This window comes from Vespula pensylvanica, chromosome 5 (genome assembly GCF_014466175.1).
Source record: "Vespula pensylvanica isolate Volc-1 chromosome 5, ASM1446617v1, whole genome shotgun sequence".
In the NCBI taxonomy this organism is placed as follows: domain Eukaryota; kingdom Metazoa; phylum Arthropoda; class Insecta; order Hymenoptera; family Vespidae; genus Vespula; species Vespula pensylvanica.
In genome coordinates this window covers 3,478,904-3,497,528 of record NC_057689.1, presented here as the reverse complement: position 1 = coordinate 3,497,528, position 18,625 = coordinate 3,478,904, and the positions used below count along the sequence as shown (strand labels likewise).

Genomic DNA, 18,625 nt, shown 5'->3' with positions numbered 1-18,625 from the left:
TGACGCTCGAAAAAGGGGGATGCTGGGGTAAAAAGGGCACGCCAGAGAGAATGAGAGAGAGAGAGAGAGAGAGAGAGAGAGAGAGAGAGACAGAGAAGGACGAAAATAGAGAAGAGAAACGAGAACACGAGAAAGCGAGAGAAAGAGAGAGAGAGAGAGAGAGAAGAGGGTGTATAGCGAGGGTGGACACACGCGTTTCCAGAAGCCTCGGGCGCCAATGGCAGTGCCATTGCCCTCGTCTGGAATGGACGTGACTCGTTATATCCCCTTTCCCCACCTCCACCACTACTTCCATCTCCTCTTTCTATACTTCTCTACTACCCTTCTCTCTGGCCAGCATCGCCATCGTACCTTCGCTTTTATTCCGTACTGAGACATTGGAACGAGAATAATATTTCAACTCGATCTTTATCCTAAAGACAAAAGATCGATCGATCGAGAACAGTTCATACTTCGTCGTTACTATCCTTCTTAAATTCCGTACGCGTAGATATCGCACGGTCTCTTCTAATCGTAATCCACGTTATAATTAATTCATGCTTATAATAATTCTAATAAACGCGATACCGAACGAGAAAGACGAAGGATTATATACTTACACGCTTTTTCCTTTCTTTTTTCTTTTCTTTTTCTTTACTTCCTTTCTTTCTTCCCTCCCGTTTTTCTTTTTTCTTCTCTTTTGTTCCCCCTTCTTTTTTTTTTGTAAAGTAAAACGTCTTTTCCAGCATGGAATATAAAATTGCAGGACGGGAACGTGCTTAGAAAGAGGGACAAAGAAAGAGAGAGAGAGAGAGAGAGAGAGAGAGAGAGAGAGAGAGAGAGAGAGATAAAAGAAATTGTGAAATCGTTATCGATAAAAATATCCTTGGGATGAAACGACTTCTTGGCATCGTTAAGAAAGGAAACCCGCTTAGGAACGACACCGAACGTATCCTAGTCGTTACTCCGACCTCGTTCGGTCGATTTTCGAGCCGCGAAATGCCGGTAAACCGATGACATCGATTATCACGCGCCGTTAGCAATTTCGTTCCCGCAAGTACGAAGCGAATTTTCGAACGCGAAAAGCCGGTAAAACCGTGACGCGTTACGCCCCTCCTTGTCCGCCCCCAACCTCCTCTTCCTCCTCCTCTCTTTCTCTCTCTCTCTCTCTCTCTCTCTCTCTCTCTCTCTATCTCTCTCTTTCTACCTACCTATCTCATCAAACTGCAAATTTATTCTCTCGCTTACGCGATTTCGACGAACAAAATTCGACGCTCGTATGAGGGTGAAGGGGTAGGGGTAGGGATAGAGGTCGGGATGGGGAGAGGGCGTTGTGGAGTGGGATGAGGGATGGTTATAACGCAGGTTGTTCCTTCTTGAACGAGATATATGTACGTACGTATACATACCGCGATTAGTGACACAGGAATATTTTCCCAACCGCGAAATTTTTTATGTTGTTTTTTTTTTTGTACATATTCTATGTAAAAAGGAAAGAAAGAAAGGAAGAAAGAAAAGAGAAAGAAAGAAACAAGGAGATGGTAATTCGAAAGAACGTCGTCTTTTCGTATCGACTCGCTTTCGGCTTGTTTTTTCTTTTTCTTTTTTTCTTACTTTCTTTCTTTTTTTTTTTTTTTTTAGAATTTTCAGGAAACACGAGTTAATCTTTAAAAAGCATACGATCGTCAAACACATTACAACGTATAATTACCTACTACGAATGTTTTATTAATGTAACATATTTGTGTATGCGTGCGTGCGTGTGTGTGTGTATGTACTATTTAGTTATTCATTTTGAAAATTTCGTACAGGTACACATTATGACAATGTATTTTTTTTTTTCTATTTCTAGTGGAAATAAATTATGCGTTAAAAGCATTAACATCTTTTTTTTCTTTCTGTCCTTTCTTTTTTTTCTATTTCTTTTTTTGTCATTTTCCCATCTACCACTACTCAGGCATTTGACGCGATATCATTATCCTTTAAGAAAAACGTCACTTAAAAAAACGTCTTTAACTTTAGAGAACGATATATATATATATATATATATATATATATATATATATATATATATAATTTTTATTACGATACTTCTAATTTCCTGATATCCCGTTCTAATTTCGCGGCCGACGTTACGACGATCAATATATGCTCGAAGCGTACACGTCGAATCGCTCGATGAGCCTTGCAGCGCATTCTAATTCCACTCCGATCATCCCTTCTATGAGTATCATCCCCCTTCTCCTCTCATCCACCCGTTTCTTCCTTCCTTCGCATCGGATTGCTATCTCTGGCTGTATATGCGTGCGTGCGTGCGTGCACGCGTCCGCACTCGCGAGCAAGCGAGCAAGCGAGCGAGTAAGCACACGTGTGTATGTTTATGTGTACGAATGTACACGTGTGTGCGAACGCACGTGCATTTATAACTACTTAGTACGTGGATCGGAGAATCGTTCGATGTATCGATATATCGATGAAACACGATGAAACGTTCGAGGCGAATCTCGAAATGCTTCTGCCCTTACACGAATCTTTCTCTCTCTCTCTCTCTCTTCCTTTCTCTTTCTCTGTCTCTCTGTCTCTCTTTCTTTGTCCCTTATCCTCTGTAACAAATGCTTTTTTCCATTGTCAGAATTTATGTCCCGTTTTGATTTATCGAAAGGCTTTCTTCGTGTTAAGGGAAAGGAGAAAAGGAAGAAGGGAGAGAGAGAGAAAGAGAGACAGAGAGAGAGAGAGAGAGAGAGAGAGAGGAAGAGAGAGAGAGAGAGAGAGAGAGAGAAAGGGGAAGTTCGTTTTGAAGATACGTAGCATTAGTTCTATAGAAAACATGCGAATTCTCAAAGTTTCTATGGAATATGCTTGACTGTTGTGCAGTGAAGGAAAAAGTATGTTGCAAAAAAAAAAAATGAAGAAAAAAAAAGAATAAAAAAAAAAAAACAAGGTAAAAAGAGATTTAAGAAAAGGAAAGAAATGTTTAGAATATCAGCAATGGGCGCGAAGAAAATAAATAGAAAGGGATTGAACGATAATTTGTTAATCTCTCTGTACATTCGATTAATTCGTTTCGTATAGATATACACCCTTAGAGAAATTTTCTACTTTAATATTCCACTCGAATTTGTAATTTTTATAAATCCGACGTAAAAATGAGTAACAGTAAGAGAGAAAGAGAGAAAGAGAGAAGAGTAGGGAAATCCGCTCTCGTTTTAGAACACGTTTTGCTCTTTTTGCTCTCCCCATGAGCCCTTTTTTCGTCTCCTCACGAACGCCTTTTCTCCACCTCCACTTATCTCGGTTGAAGAAGAGAGAGAGAGAGAGAGAGAGAGAGAGAGAGAGAGAGAGAGAGAGAGAGAGAGAGAGAGAGAGAGAAACGAGCGTGCATAGAGCCGCTCGCAACGGGCCGGAAAATAGGCTCATCTGAATGCGGCACGGCACGGACTCCGTTCCGCCGACACCGTTCCGCGAAAGCTCGAATAGGATAGAAGGAGAGAGAAAGAGAGAGAGAGAAAGAGAGAGAGAGAGGAAGAGAGAGAGAGGAAGAGAGGAAAAGAGAGAGAAGGGTGAACCACGGATAGAGGTCGAAAGGGTGAGAGAAAGAGAGAGAGAGATTGAGAAAGATAGATATAGAGATAGAGATAGACAGAGAGAGAGAGAGAGAGAGAGAGAGAATGAGAGGAAGGTAACGAGAGGGTCGGCAAGCCAAGTAGGAGGAGATACTTTCAAGTTGATGGCAACGGTGACGATGCCGCTATACGGTAGGATCGCACGAAATGAGAGGTAGAAAGTGAATCGCTGCTCGAGGAAATCGTTCGACTCGAGGATATCGTCTCGTCGCTACTTTCCCGCGTTACTCGATCGCACTCCGATAAAACGAGGATGGCCGAGGTATATCGTTATCGCGAAACGTGATACGAGCTACGATCTCCCACCGTTCTTTTTATGCTAGATAAAAACAGCTTTTCAAAATTCAGCAGCGACAAACTGTAACCAGCGACCTACCTACTTACTTACTTACTTACCTACCTAGCTACGTACCTTTCTATTTCCCTCCCCTCCTTTCTTGTTCTCGTCCCCCCTCCTCCCCCCCCCCAAAAAAAAGAAAGAAATATTGATCTATCTTAATAAAAATTAATCGTGCACCGTCACGAATTAATATATGCAGTTATATCCACGATAGTATTGCAGGAGGAATTAAGAAGGATTCTGATAAAATATGATAAAAGAAAAAGGAAAAGAAAGAAAGAAAGAAAGAGAAAAAGCAGAGAAAAGAGAAGAAGACAAAGACTCGTATCTCCGGCGCAAAGACCGTTCTAACAATTTCTCTCGTTTCACCGTTTCGCCAGGAAGAGATCCAACTTTAAGCCGAAATTTCGTCCTATCCGATGATACCGGGAAGAGGGAAACAGCGAGCCTCGGGGATTAATCATTGAGCACGGTGCTTCGGGGTCTGCATGCAAAATGGCTGCGATCGATCCATCGCACCGCCGGCAAAATGATTTCGTAACGAGGCTCTCCTGGCTTCTGTACCCCCTACCTCTTCTCCTCTCCTATTCTGCCAACCCATCTCTCTTCCTCTCTCTCTCTCTCTCTCCCTCTCTCTCTCTCTCTCTCTCTCTCTCATTTCCCCTCCTTTCTCTCTTGTCCATTCGTCCGACGTCTGGTTCACGACCTCGTTCTATTCTTGCTGAAATTACGACGCTCCGTCGGCTACCGTCGAAGAGGGACTTTGCTAGTTTCCTTCCTTCTCTCTCTTACTTGTTCTCTCTGTCTCTCTCTCTCTCTCTCTCTCTCTCTAACTCCTTTCTCTTTTTCTAGCCGAACGAGTTCGATTCCTGCGAGATAAATCGGCGTTACGACGAAGACGACGAGGTGGGACACCCGCTTAGAACGTTTTCTTCGTGATACGATGCCTTCTTCTACGACTAGAACGATCGATCGATAAGTTCTCGTTACAAACGTTGCTACGGAATTGGAGTCCTCCAATTTTCGATCGCATCGAATGAACGAACGGCTGTTGCGTGTTCTTGCCACGACGTGTTTGCTTCCCGTGTCGGTAAGAGGGGTTCTGACGTAATTGGACGTTAAAAAAAAAGAAGTAAAAAAAAAAAAAAAGAACAGGAAAAAAAAGACAGAAAATAAAAGAAGATAAAATGTATAAGATATATAACATCCGAATTCGTTCTACCCAACTCAATCTTAAAACGATTGGTCGTATTTACTTTCCTCTAATCGACGATAATAAATTAATTGTTGGAATGTTTTTTTTTTTTTATTATTATACGATTACGATTCGAAAGTCTTACGACACGACGTTTATCTACGCGACGAATATATACCTAACACGTATATATACATATATATCATGTGTATATAGGTGCTGTGTGTGTGTGTTTAGTAGTAGTAGGAAACGGTAATGCATCCTATCGCGTCGTTCGAACGTCGTCATTGTCTTCTGGCGAATCGAGAACAACGTCTGTGACGGACCGTAGATGCCACCAAGTCTGCCGGCTGATAGGAGCCGCCATCGACGTAGATTCCGTCGTAGCTAAGGATGTTATCGTAGTGACATTGACGACAAACGCGTTTTCTCTCTCCCTCTCTTTCTCTCTCTCTCTTTACACTTGACGTCGCTTCGGGTACGGGAATCAAATCGTTTCGGGTTATTGTCTTACCGATCTCTCCAACGAAAACGAACGGTATAGTAAAAGGAAAATATATGACAAGGAACGATCGTGATTTCGATACGTTGAATGGTGAAACGGGAGAAGAAGAAAAGAAAGAAAATTCAAAATCGTTTAGAATTTTCAACAAATTCGGAGAACAATGTTCCTTATGGTAAAATCTAAATAACGAACTATATTAAAAGTCGAATACGCTGATGACTCTCTTGAACGAACTCGTTGCAAACTGAAAAACTGTTCTAACTTAGGACAATGTCATTTGTAATGAATGAACGAACGAACGAACGATTCTCTCTCTCTCTCTCTCTCTCTCTCTCTCTCTCTCTCATATTTAACGCGTTATCTAGGACTACGTCATCGACGAAATATCGAACAATCCACGTGGCTTTAGATCGATCAGTATAACGAAGCCCCATGGGGAGGGGGTGGAGAGACGAGGGATGGAGTTTTACGGACAAACAAGCGGGCAAGTGCCATCTGTGGCTGTCACCACGGACGCTTAGTTCTATCCCCGATAGCCAGGGCAAGTTTCCCTCCCCCGTCCCATCTCTCACTCTCACTCGTAACCCCTCATACTCCCGTTCCCTTTTCGTCGTGGCTAAAATCAAGGACGGCCTCGTCGTCGCAAAGTGTTTGCCAAAGAGATTAGACCGCTCGATGCCCGGATACGACGACGTTTCTACGACCTTCGTTTGAGAAGTCCACTTTCATCTCTGTCTCTCTCTCTCTCTCTCTTTCTCTCTCTCTCTCTCTGCCTCCCTTCCTCCCTCCCACCCTCTCTTTCCATTTCTCACCCTATGTCAAAGTTTTCCTCTTCGTACGACACCCTCGTACTTTTACTTGCTCGAAAGCCGTGTCGTTGCAATGGACGCATTGCAAAGTGTTCTAAACAGAAAAATAGGGTGGCTAACATCGAGTGGCTAAGTGTCATTACGAGAAATTTCTTTTTTTTTTACACACCCACACCCACACCCATACATATATATACCTAGAGGAAGAGAGAGAGAGAGAGAGAGAGAGAGAGAGAGAGAGAGAGAATGGTTCTATCTTTCGTATAAAAATCTAGGATGCATGATCCAGTAAATTCGAAAGATGATATGCATTTTAGAACGAAAAAAAAAATGGAAGAGGTAAAAGAAATAACAAAAAAAGTAAAAAGTAAAAAAAAAAAAGCAAGAAATAGAGGAACGAAAGAAAAGAAAAAAATAATAATGAAAACATATATGCTAAAATCGGGAAGGGAAGAAAACGCTCGCAGAGTTTAATGGCACGAAAGAGAGTCGCTTGCTTATTACGCGTCGACCGAGTTCGTCCTTATCCTTCTCCATCCTTTCTCTCTCTCTCTCTCTCTTCCTCTCTCTGGGTATCTATAACAGCAAGTAAAAGTTTTGTCCACGGTCGAAACGATTCCGATGTCTCTTCTCTGCAACGAACGTTCGCAGAGCGTCCTGAATTTGCAGGCGTATCTTTTACACCTATACTCAAAGTCACGTCTCTCTCTCTCTCTCTCTCTCTCTCTCTCTCTCTCTCTCTCTCTCTCTCTCTCTCTCTGAGCTTTTCATTCTGTTTGTTCGTCGTTGACTAGTATTGGTAAAACGCAAGAAGCATCGACACTAACACCAACAATGACTCTCTCCTACAATCTATACTTTGCCTTCTCGTTCGCTCTTTTGATGATAGTGATGCATTCGAGAGAAAGAAGAAAGAGATAGATAGATAGATAGATAGATAGATAGATAGATAGATAAATAGATAGATACATAGATACATAGATATATATCTATCTATATATATATATATATATATATATATATATATATATATAAAAAGAGAAAGAGAGAGAAAGAGAAAGAGAAAGAAAAGTTGGGAAGGGGCTGAAATTTGATGTGACACGGTCGAAGTTTCAGGACAACGCGCGTTCCATCTAGGTAGGTAGGTAGGTAGGTAGGTAGGTAGGTAGGTAGATGGATATAGAAAGAGGATTCCTTCTTCCTTTGGTGTCAGTAGTTGCTCGTCGTCCACAGCTAGAGAATATCGGTGTGCCTTATACTACAACTTCTCTACCTCTTCTTCCTTGTCGTCGTACTCGTCGTCGTACTCGTAGTCGTAGTCGTAGTCGTAGTCGTAGTCGTAGTCGTAGTCGTAGTCGTAGTCGTAGTCGTAGTCGTAGTCGTAGTCACGTTGAGAATGTGGTACTCGCGCTGCCAGTGACGCTGCTAGCTGAACGAGGCGGGTGGATGGGGAGAAAGGTGGGGAGAACGGATGGGAGGATGGGGGATACTTAAACGCGGCGTGCAGAGTGCCGGCTCGTGGTGGTTAGGAGAGCTGGACTGGGGAAAGAGGACGAGGACGAAGCGAGGTTTAAAGTTCGCTGTCTGTGTGAACGCGTTCAGTCTGCTTCTATATGTATGTGTATACGTGTGTAAGTGTATGAGAGAGAGAGAGAGAGAGAGACAGAGACAGAGAGAGAGAGAGAGAGACATGGATAGGAGCGATGACGGCAGGTTTACCGCTGCTGCTGGCGATCCCTGTGCGTGTACGTGTGCTTGCGTGGGCGTATTCATCTCTCTCTCTCTCTCTCTCTCTCTCTCTCTCTCTCTCTCTCTCTCTTTCTCTTTCGCTCCCTATATGTGTACGTGTATCCATGAGGAACCGGAGGCAGCGAAACGGAAGCTGGCAGCTCGGCTCGCGACGATGCTTCCAACCGTTTCACACTACGGGTGGCTACGAAGTGACGCTTTCGCGATGGTGAATCCGCATCGAGGGGCGCACTTTCGGCTTTCCGCGAAAATATAATAAAAACGATTTTCTCCCTACGACTTGGTCTAACTCATGCGAATTTTTTTTTCCTACTTCCCTATTTTTCTATTCGTTTATATTATTTGTTCATTCGTACGTTCGTTCGTTCGTTCGTTCGTTCGTTCGTTCGGTTCGTTTTATTCTTTTCTTTTCTCTCCTTCTCTCTTATTTTTCTGGGGATATTGTTAATAAAGAAGGAATAGAAAATTTATCGGTTTTGTTGACGACTGTTTGTTATGTTGATAATAAAAGATGTATCCCCGTAATGTTTTACAAAGAAATAAATGATAAAAGAGGAATAAGAAGTAATTTTGACTTATATGTATTAAATTTACCTGTTTTATCGTTTGGATCATTTTGACGATGCTTCGATTATTTCCGGTTTCTGTAAAAGGAAAAAAGAAAAAATATGTCCTATTAGTTTACACTGATTAATGATCGTATGAAGAACGTTTTGTTCTCTCTCTCTCTCTCTCTCTCTCTCTCTCTCTCTCTCTCTCTCTCTTTCTCTCTCGTCGCATATCACGTTTATCGATTTTAGTATGGCGCGAACTCTTTAATCTTGGTAATCGAGCGAACGCCCCCGCCGGGCATCGCCTATTCATTAATGGCGTAAAACGGTAAGTGACATCTGGCGCGTTGTCAAGTCTCGTTGCACGTCGCCGATATGCGTGCGTGCGTGCGTGCGTGCTTGCTTGCGTGTACATATGTGTGTCTGTGTGTGTTTGTGAACGCACATTCGCGGGAAAGAACGACGGACACGTGGATGACGGCAAAGAGATAGAGAGATAGAGATGGATAGATAGTTAGATAGATAGATGGAGAGAGAGAGAGAGAGAGAGACAATACGAGAGGGTGGTGCACGTGGTGTCAAGCCCTTCCTAGCGAACGTGCTACCCTACGACAAGCGTGCGTATCTTCTTTAACGTCTCTAATATCTTTAATGTCCCTTGGATGTAACGTCGGAAGGGTCGCTGTTTCCATCCCTCTCTCTCTCTCTCTCTCTCTCTCTCTCTTTCTCTCTACACGCTTCTAATATCTTTAATGTCTTGCGAGAAGAAAAAGCGTAGGAGGAGATATGATCGGAACTTTTCTCTTTGTATAATCCACCCCTTCCCCTACTTTTCATGCCCTCGCACACATACATATTTCACGCTAACGATCATTCGTCGACGCTTAATTCTCAATTAAAATTGTCGTTTAATTATACGCTTGGTAAAAACAGTATAAGTACGTAAAAAGACAGATGGGTCAGACAGAGAAAGTAAACGGTACCTTACCTACCTATCTATAATTACGAGGATTTTCTCAGAGAGAGAGAGAGAGAGAGAGAGAGAGAGAGAGAGAGAGAGAGAGAGAGAGAGAGAGAGAGAGAAAGAGAGACAGAGAGAGAGAGAGAGAGAGAGAGAGAGAGAGTAGGGGGAAAAAGTTAAACGCGGGATAGTCTTCTTTTTGTTCAAAGGCGTTGAAAGGTCGAGCTACCCTAAATCTCGACTGTTAGGGGTGGCTTAAAGGGGAGACAGGGGGCCAAGAGGAAGGAGGATGTAGGCGTAAAATAGTCACCAGTTCAGAATGGAAATAGGAAACGGAGGAAGAAGAGAGAAAGAAATAGATAAATAGAAGTAGATAGAGAAAGAGAGAAAGAGAGACAGACAGCCAGAGAGAGAGAGAGAGAGAGAAGTGATGGTGTGAGGGTAAAGGTAGGGGATAGAAGCTTTTGCGGAGAGTAGGCTTTATATTTATCGCAGCAATAAGGCGACTCGACGCCGGTCGTCGTCGGCTTGGTACGGGGGTGCAAGAGACCGGGGCATCGTTGGGACAATCGGTGGCCGTCGTTAACGGTAACGACGCGTCGTCCAATGCCGTCGGCACTCCTCTTCTTCTACTTCTCCCACCTTCAACTCACCACCTCCAACCTCTTCTTTCTCCTTCTTCGTTTCTCCAACCGTTCGCTCGAACGGGCTTCCATTCCTCTGACTCTCGTCGTCGTCGTAGTCGTCGTCGTCGTCGTCGTCGTCGTCGTCGTCGTCGTCGTAGTCGTAGTCGTCGTCGAACACCCACCTCTCAACCACTCGTCTCTGAGATCCTTCAGATGAACGTGCACCACACCGTCTGGAAATTCTACCGAGTGTCCGCAAAATTTACATCGATATTCCTTGCAATATTATCCTTTCCCTTTATTTTAATGAATTGAAAAAAAAAGAAGAGTGGAAGAAAAAAGAAAAGAGAAATGAAGAGAGGACAGGAAGAAAAAATTGAGGCCATCTTGCGTATCTTTTTATCATCGAAAATTTGATTCCTTCGTTATATCGTTATATTTACGTACTCAGAGTCTCGATATATTTTCCAGGAAAATGTTCATAAAAAGAGGAAGGAAGAACGAAATAAGAAAAAGGAAAAGAGATAATAACTGCATGTCGAAGAGTAATATCTGCATACGAAAGAAACGTTGAAATATTATCGATTATTATCAAGGCATTATATAAATATATGTACATATGTATGTATATATATATGTATGTATGTATGTATGTATGTATGTATATCTAGATGAACGCTCATGAAAATTCGTCCCGTTCCAAAATGAGAATTTATCCGCAGTCGTTTCCAAAGTCGCGTTATTAATAATTCAGTTGGGTAGAGATGAATCATCGTCCTCGCGCTTTTCTCAATGCTTTCATCCTCCGATACGCGATTAAAGCATTAAGGACGTCTTTCGTAGAGGGATGAAAATAGAAAGAGTGAGAGAGAGAGAGAGAGAGAGAGAGAGAGAGAGAGAAAGGGAGAAGAGGGGTAAGCCCTCGAGGCACACGAGCCTGTTTGCTCTCGGCACCTGCCACACTTGGCGCCCACATGCACGAGCCCGAGTCGAGGCACCCTTCCGATCGTATCGTTCGACACGCACGTGCGTACAGTTCGCACTTAACTGCGCGAGCGCAGCTTCCTCAGCCCTCTCTTTCTCTTTCTCCATACCATGCAACCCCAATTGCACGCGCATCGTGTTTACGTTCCCGTTCGTAAACCGAAACAGGCGTTTCGAATCGATCGATCGGCCTTTTCCGAATTTCTTATTCGCCCTTATTGCGATTTTTCTAATTTTCTTTCTTTTTTTATTACTAATCTTTCTCCCCTTTTTTCTTTCCTTTTTTCTTTCTTTCAAGCTCGAATATGTTCTTTTGAAAAAGTCGCGAATATCAAAGAGAAAAAAAAGAAGAGAGAAAAATATAAAAGAGAATTTCTTGATGTTGGATCAAATCGAAATTACATGTGTTTAAATTACACATTGTGTTATCGTTAAGCACAATGTACACATAAATTATGTTATTTGATGAAACGAGATGTGAGTTTATTGCGATATAGGTTTTAATGGTAGATCGTAAAAATCATCATCATCATCATCATCATTATTATCTTAATTTTTGACTTTTGACTTGAGATTAATAAAAAATCTTAATGAGATCAATGAATAAAATGAAAAATGCGAAATTACTAGATAGTTCATTACAAATCACGTCGCCATTATAATTGACAATAAATTTTAACATCCCAAGAGAAAAAAAAAAAGAATGATTCGATCAGTGATGAAATTATTCGATCTATGTTTAAATTGTCTTTATCAAAAAAAAAAAAAGTTTGCTAAGTGTGGTCCCAAGGATCACGCTTATTTGTCCTGAACAAATCAGTTCGTAAAAGGGATCTGAAAATGTGGAGGCAAATATGAAACCACATTGTATAATAGCGTGAATACATGGTACACGTGCCACGTGGTTTTACCTTCGACATTGTGTTCTCCCCCACCTACCACTTTGGCCGCACCTTAATCCCTATCGCTATCTTTCTCTTAAACCCTTCGACCCTTTTATTTTTCCCGAGACACGGCACGTGTCGACTCGTGCACAGCTCCGGGTGTTTCTCGCGTTTAAGGGCTTAAATTAATATCGTTGGCCGATGTCACCCCATAAATAAGCGTGCCGAGGGGTGCCCAACGGAAGTGGCGAAGGGGATCATCCCTGCCGCTGTCGGTCTGCTCAGACGTCGGAAACGATGAGTTTAAAGTCCACCTCTTTGCTGTGATTATTTTCTGTATGTATGTGTGTATGTATATATATATATATATATACGTATACATATACGTACGTGTATGTATTGAAAGTGACACGTGTGTTGGTTTGTTTCGAATTAAGACAGAAAATGGAGGTAATTACTGGTCAAAATTGTCATGCTTCCTTTAACAGTTGTTATTCCCTTTAAATCTAAAGCGACGTGATAAGATTAAATTATATCTATTGGCATTAATAACATTTTTATGTAACTATTCATCCAAATTTTTGCAAAGTAATTTCAATAAATAGGACGTGTGTGTGAGAGAGAGAGAGAGAGAGAGAGAGAGAGAATCGAGCAGAATGAATAAGGAAGATAGAAAAGAAAGTCACGCGTACATACATGTAAACTATCGAGCAATTTACAAGCACACGTATACGAAGAGTACAGTGCACGGGTGCGTGCACGAGTTTTGACGAACGTGACTGTCATCATTCTCTTTACGATTGAACGTACACGTTACTAAAAGAGACACATGCAAGCACGCTCGCGCACACAACCGTGAACTTATGTACAATACCTATGTAGACACGTTACATACGAACGTCCGTCTGACCTCGATCAACGGGGGGCGACAACAAGGACTATGACTATGACTACGACTATGACTACGACTATGACTATGACTACGACTATGACGATGACGACGACAACGGCAACGCTAGTAACAACACGATAGAAGGCATAACGAGGACAGCGCGTCTATCGTTTGTTCGTGCGAAAAAGAGAAACGAATAAGGGATAGAGTGAAACAGGCTACGATAGATATATATTGTCCATGTTCGAACTAGCGAAGCAATCCCTTGCAAACGGCAAGGGATAGATAGATAGAAAGAGAGAGAGAGAGGGATGGATATGCATATATACCTGTAAGTGTATACACGAAAGGTGTGAGAAAGATAGATAGAGCTAGAGAGAAAGAGAGAAAGAGGATGAAACGAGCTCTGTAAAGGACAGAGTATTCCTATTTATCTATTTCGTTGTTATATATATATATATATATATATATATATATATGTGTGCTTGTATTTACGTTGCTTCCACCTGCACGAAGGAAGCCTTCAACATATTCATGCTCACGTGCACAATTATATATATATATATGTGTGCGCGTGTGTACTTGTATTCACGTTGCTTCCACCTGCACAAAGGAAGACTTCAACATATTCATGCTCACGTACATTATATATATATATATATATATATATATATATATATTGTGTATGTGTGAGCTATATAGTAGGTATATCTACATATATATATATGTAGGTCTACACACGTAATAGCAATACGAAGGAAAGCTGACACACGCGAATGCGACCGACTGTGACAGGTCAGGCAGTCAGGCAAGCAGGCAGGCAGGCAGGTAGGTAGGCAAGCAGGCAAGGAGGCAAGCAGGCAGGCTTGTGCCAAGCGTCGCGACGCGTCTGTTCGACGTCGAATTAGCGCTAGTCCGATGACGATAACGTCGGAACCGAGTTCGGTTACCTTCGAATTCAACGGAGAATGTTATTCATCTTGATTGTTTTCCTACACACACGTAATCGCACATAAACGTAGAGATAGATACGGACAGTTTCGTGGATAGGTTCATCAACAATAATCGTGGGATATACGTTACTCGACTAGTTTTGTCGAGATATCAAAAAAAAAAAAAAAAAAAAAAAAAAAAAAAAAAAAAAAAAAAAAAAAAAAAAAAAAAAAAAAAAAAAAAAAGAAAAGAAAGATTATCGATCTAGAAAGATAGAAAACAGCTCGACGAATAATATAAAAGCGAACAGATAGTATTATATCGACGAATAACGTATTCACCTTCATTTAAAACGACGATTACAAATTCAAGAAAAAATTGTTCGTTTCGAACAATTCGTTTGTTAATTTAAAAGAGAGATCGACGAAGATGGTCAATTTTAAGGATCAAGGACTAACGACGACGATTGGATATAGAATCGTTCGATTTTAAAAAGATGCCGACGAATTCCAATTCTTCTCTTTTTTCTCTCTTTCTCCCTCTTATTTATTCCTTTTGACTCGAGGACCATGAGTTTTACGAAATACGATAGAAATGACGCAACAATCTAATATTTAAGGGAACTTGAAACGGGTTCTCGAACGGAGATCGAGCCACGAGATTCTCGAAAGAAACCCACGTCGACGTTTTTCCCAGGGAACGTCCGATCTCTCTCTTTCTCTTTCTCTCTCTCTCTTTCTTTCTCTCTCTTTCTTTCTATCTCCGTCTCACTCTTCAACAACGACACGATTCCACGAAACTCAGACTGGCGGAATATCGCAAGAGAGTCGCCCTTACGGGAGAGCGCCAACGGAGATTCCGAAACGTTCGAGCGCCCCCAACCCATTCTCCTCCTCATCCTCCTCATCCTCCTCATCCCCATCCTCCTCGTTCTCCAACCCCATCCTCTTCTAACTCCTCCCGTCCTCGAGCCATTCCAGACTCGAACTCGGTGGCGCGCAGTTAGGCGGTAGCCAGACTCTCCTCGTACTATCTAACGGGTGACGCCATACTACGACATTTTCATAGACAACTTGCGATTTCGAAAATACAAAGAATAAAAAAAAAAAAAAGAACAAGATTTCATCGCTTTAACGCGATGATCCTTCCAAATATTTTAAACTTCTAACATCATCTTTTACAAGAGAATTCTTATAAAATTCGTACGACCTTTATCTTGTTATCCTACGCGATATTCGAGGAAATACATTTAATTCGCAATTGGGATACACGTAGAAATATATCGTTCATCATTACGAAAGAATACATACGCTTCATTAAAAAAAAAAAAAAAAAAAAAAAAAAAAGGAAGAAAACAGTCTCGACAAATTCTATCGTACGATTAAAAAATTATACGAACGAGAGACGACAATGATCATACGTTAATGCTTCATAAGACTTTTGCAGATATACATAGAGAAAGATATTTTTTAAATAAAAATTTTTTTTATTTCCGAAGACACCCGGTATGTCGTTTCGCTGGCAGCACCGAGAGCGAGAGCGGGCGAGCGAGACGGATATAGAAGGAAATCCACCGTGCGGAGAGACTCTCTCTCTCTCTCTCTCTCTCTTTCCCTTTCTCTCTCTCTCTCTCTCTCTCTCTCTCTCTCTCTCTTTCTCTCGTGGCACGGTAGAAACGAGAGTCGAGGAAGCCCGCTTGGCGTGGAAACGGGGTTGGAACTGTGGAGTGCCGGTATATATGGCAGTCGTGAGGGATGTGGTGCCTCGACTCGTTCTCTCTTTCTACCCTCTATCTCTCTCGCACACTCTCCCACACTTTATCGGACCGCGTCGCTTCGAAAGGAACGAGCGAGCGAAAGAGCGAGCGAGAGAGAGAGAGAGAGAGACAGAGAGAGAGAGAGAAAGAGAGAAGAGAAGAATCGAAAAGAGCGGAGAACCGGAGCGACAAAGAAAGAGAGAGAGAAAGAGAACGAGACGTAGAAGCCCGCTACTAGCGTGACATCCGTATCCATCCGTATGCCAACCTGCCGTAGAAGCGTGTTTCGTCTGTATGTATGTGTGCATGTATGTATATATGTATAAGAGAGAAAGAGAAAGAGAGAGGGAGAACACGTAGGTGTGTCAGAGACGTCGGTGATGGAAGAGGCAACGGGACTTCGGGCTGCGGTATGACGTGACAGTGTGGTATGTGAGAGAGCGTAAGAGAGAGGAAGATGGAAACAGCGAAAGAGATAGATAGAGATAGAGATAGAGAGAGAGAGATAGAGAGAGAGAAGGATGAAGGTGAGTTCGTAGGTGAAAATGGAGGCGCGTGTTAGTGCCGGTGGTGGTTTTGAAGGAGCCTCGAGAGTCGAGCCGTGCACGAGATGGCGAGAGAGCGAGATGCAAGGAGTGTAAGGTAAAGAGAGAGAGAGAGAGAGACAGAGAGAGAGAGAGAGAGAGAGAGAGAGAGAGGGAAGCTGGAGCAGAGTACGGTAGGATGGTGATGAAGCTGCCGGAGATGGAGGTGGTGGAAATGCCTCGGTGGCTCCGTGTCGGGCTCGATAATACCCGAGGACGCGAAAGGCTGCTCCGAACGCTTGGTAAGCTTCGAAGGAGCTTGCTGTGGAGGTGGAGGAACCGAAGGTGCCGTAGAAACCGAAGCTGAACTGAGAGAACGGTAGGAGGGATGAAGGTGGAAGAGGCGGTGGAAGGACGATACGCCATCCTGATATCTGCTTTCGAACCTGGATCGATGCCACCCCCAGCCGGTATAACGGCATCGAAGACCATTGGCTACGGCTCGATAAGCCCGGCAAGTCCTACTCTAAGTCCGAGCCGAAAGATAATGAGAGGCGCTGCTTCTGGCGATAGCTTTTAAGGATAATACGAACTCTTTGAAAGAGAGAAATAAAAAAGTAAGGGAGAGAGAAAGAGAGACAGAGAGATAATATAGGAAAAAGAGAGACTGAACGCGAATGATCATTTTATCACATTCCTTAAGAGTGAATTATATATATATATATATATATATATATATATATATATATATATATATGTATGTATCTATGTATGTATGTATGTATATAAGTATGTAGATTCGATAATAAGATTTAACGTTTGACGAATTATAGCGTTGGAAGTGGAGAAAGGAGCAAGTAGTAAAGCATCGTTCTAAGCAGACACAATCGTTCGTGACTTCTTTGCATATCCGAGAGGGACATATCGATCCGACGACAAATTTGGCAAATTTTTTCTCGACTCCGTTCTTTGCACTCCTATGCACTGATATTAAAGGGAAATCATTTTCTACCGTGGAAATAATATTTTTTTTTTTTTACCTTCCTAACGTCCGTCAAAGATATTCACCCTCTCGATAATAAGAACAATCTTAGTGTCGCTTGATAAAGAGTTACAAAAAAAAAAAAGAAAGAAAAAATCCGAAGAAAATTGTGAAAAATATATGTTGTAAGTACGCCGTACACGCGTCTCTACACATACACACGTGAACGCGAACAGAGACACACACGAATGCATAGATATTATACACGCAAGGAGATCGTGAAGCAAAAGTTGGTAGTTGCGTCCATCGGATCGGCACGAGTTCTCTCTTTCTCTGTGGCGAACACGCGAAGGGGGATGGAAAACGTAGGGTGCTTGGAAGGGTTGAAAAATACGCTCGTTGCGGACACGCCACTACTCGGATAAGGGACGTTGGAAAAAGAGAAAAAAAAAGTAGAGGGTAAGAGAGAAAGAGAAAGAGCGAGAGTATATACTGGCCTTTACAACGGCAGCTAACGGTGGCTCGTAAAACGGCTGGCGTAAGACTCCGATCCATAAGCCACCCCCGTTATCCTAGCTTTCTAGACACCCCTAGCCTCTTTTCTCTCACGAGTAATGCCACTGTGAGAGAAACTTTAACGTTCTAGCCAACGACGAAGGGTGAAGAAGAAGGTACGGAGAATGGAAAAGGGAGACGACGATTTCACGAGGTCGTCGTTGTAGGTACATACTTGTCGTCGTAGTCGTCGTAGTCGTCTCGAAGTTCCTACCCAATATGAATTGGAGCTAGTGGTTGTACCGCTATATAGCTGTAAGGGTCGTAGGGCTGAACCTAACCCCTCCCTTCTTCCTTCGTATTACGTGCCAGCTACGCGCCGTGTCTGATTAAGGATCGCGCGTGGCGAGTCTCCTGCCGCGTGGCAAGTCAGCTCGTTTCTCTCCTTCACGACCTTTTCTCTTCCTTTTCCCTTCCCTCTTCTCCCTTCTCCTTTCTTTCTTCTTTCTTTCACGTACGATCGCTAACTCTCTACGGAACTTTACGATCTACGATGATTTTAAAAGAACGATCGAATGCAAAGATGTAATATCGACGGGCAGTGATCTCTTCTTTTTTTTTCTCTTTTTCTTTCCTTCTTTATTTTTTTAGCAACACTAAGAACAGAAAAATAATCCAAGAAACGATTTTCGTTTTTCGTTAGTACGAGTTGTACGATCGACGCGATCTCGTTAACGATCGATCGGAAATGAAAGAGATTATGTTCGATGTTGATTCGATCGTTTCGACTTTTGACGAAGATTCGTTTATTGATTAACGTGGGTTTTTCATCGACTA

At 42.4% G+C, this 18,625-nt stretch overlaps 1 long non-coding RNA gene across 24 annotated transcripts in view; it reads right to left on the bottom strand.

Annotated features, from left to right (window-relative positions):
• LOC122629298 overlaps positions 1 to 18,625 on the bottom strand; it is a 125,289-nt gene that overhangs the window by 30,094 nt on the left and 76,570 nt on the right. For 17 of the 24 annotated variants that reach the window (XR_006327228.1, XR_006327220.1, XR_006327226.1 and 14 more), the window contains one exon: positions 8,795 to 8,844. The exons of 2 other annotated variants lie outside the window; for them this stretch is intronic. This is a non-coding gene — a long non-coding RNA (uncharacterized LOC122629298). Of the gene's footprint in view, positions 1 to 6,454; positions 6,546 to 8,794; positions 8,845 to 10,365; positions 10,581 to 18,625 lie in introns of all 24 variants that reach the window. 5 more of the 24 variants (XR_006327225.1, XR_006327234.1, XR_006327229.1 and 2 more) reach the window with 3 other exon arrangements.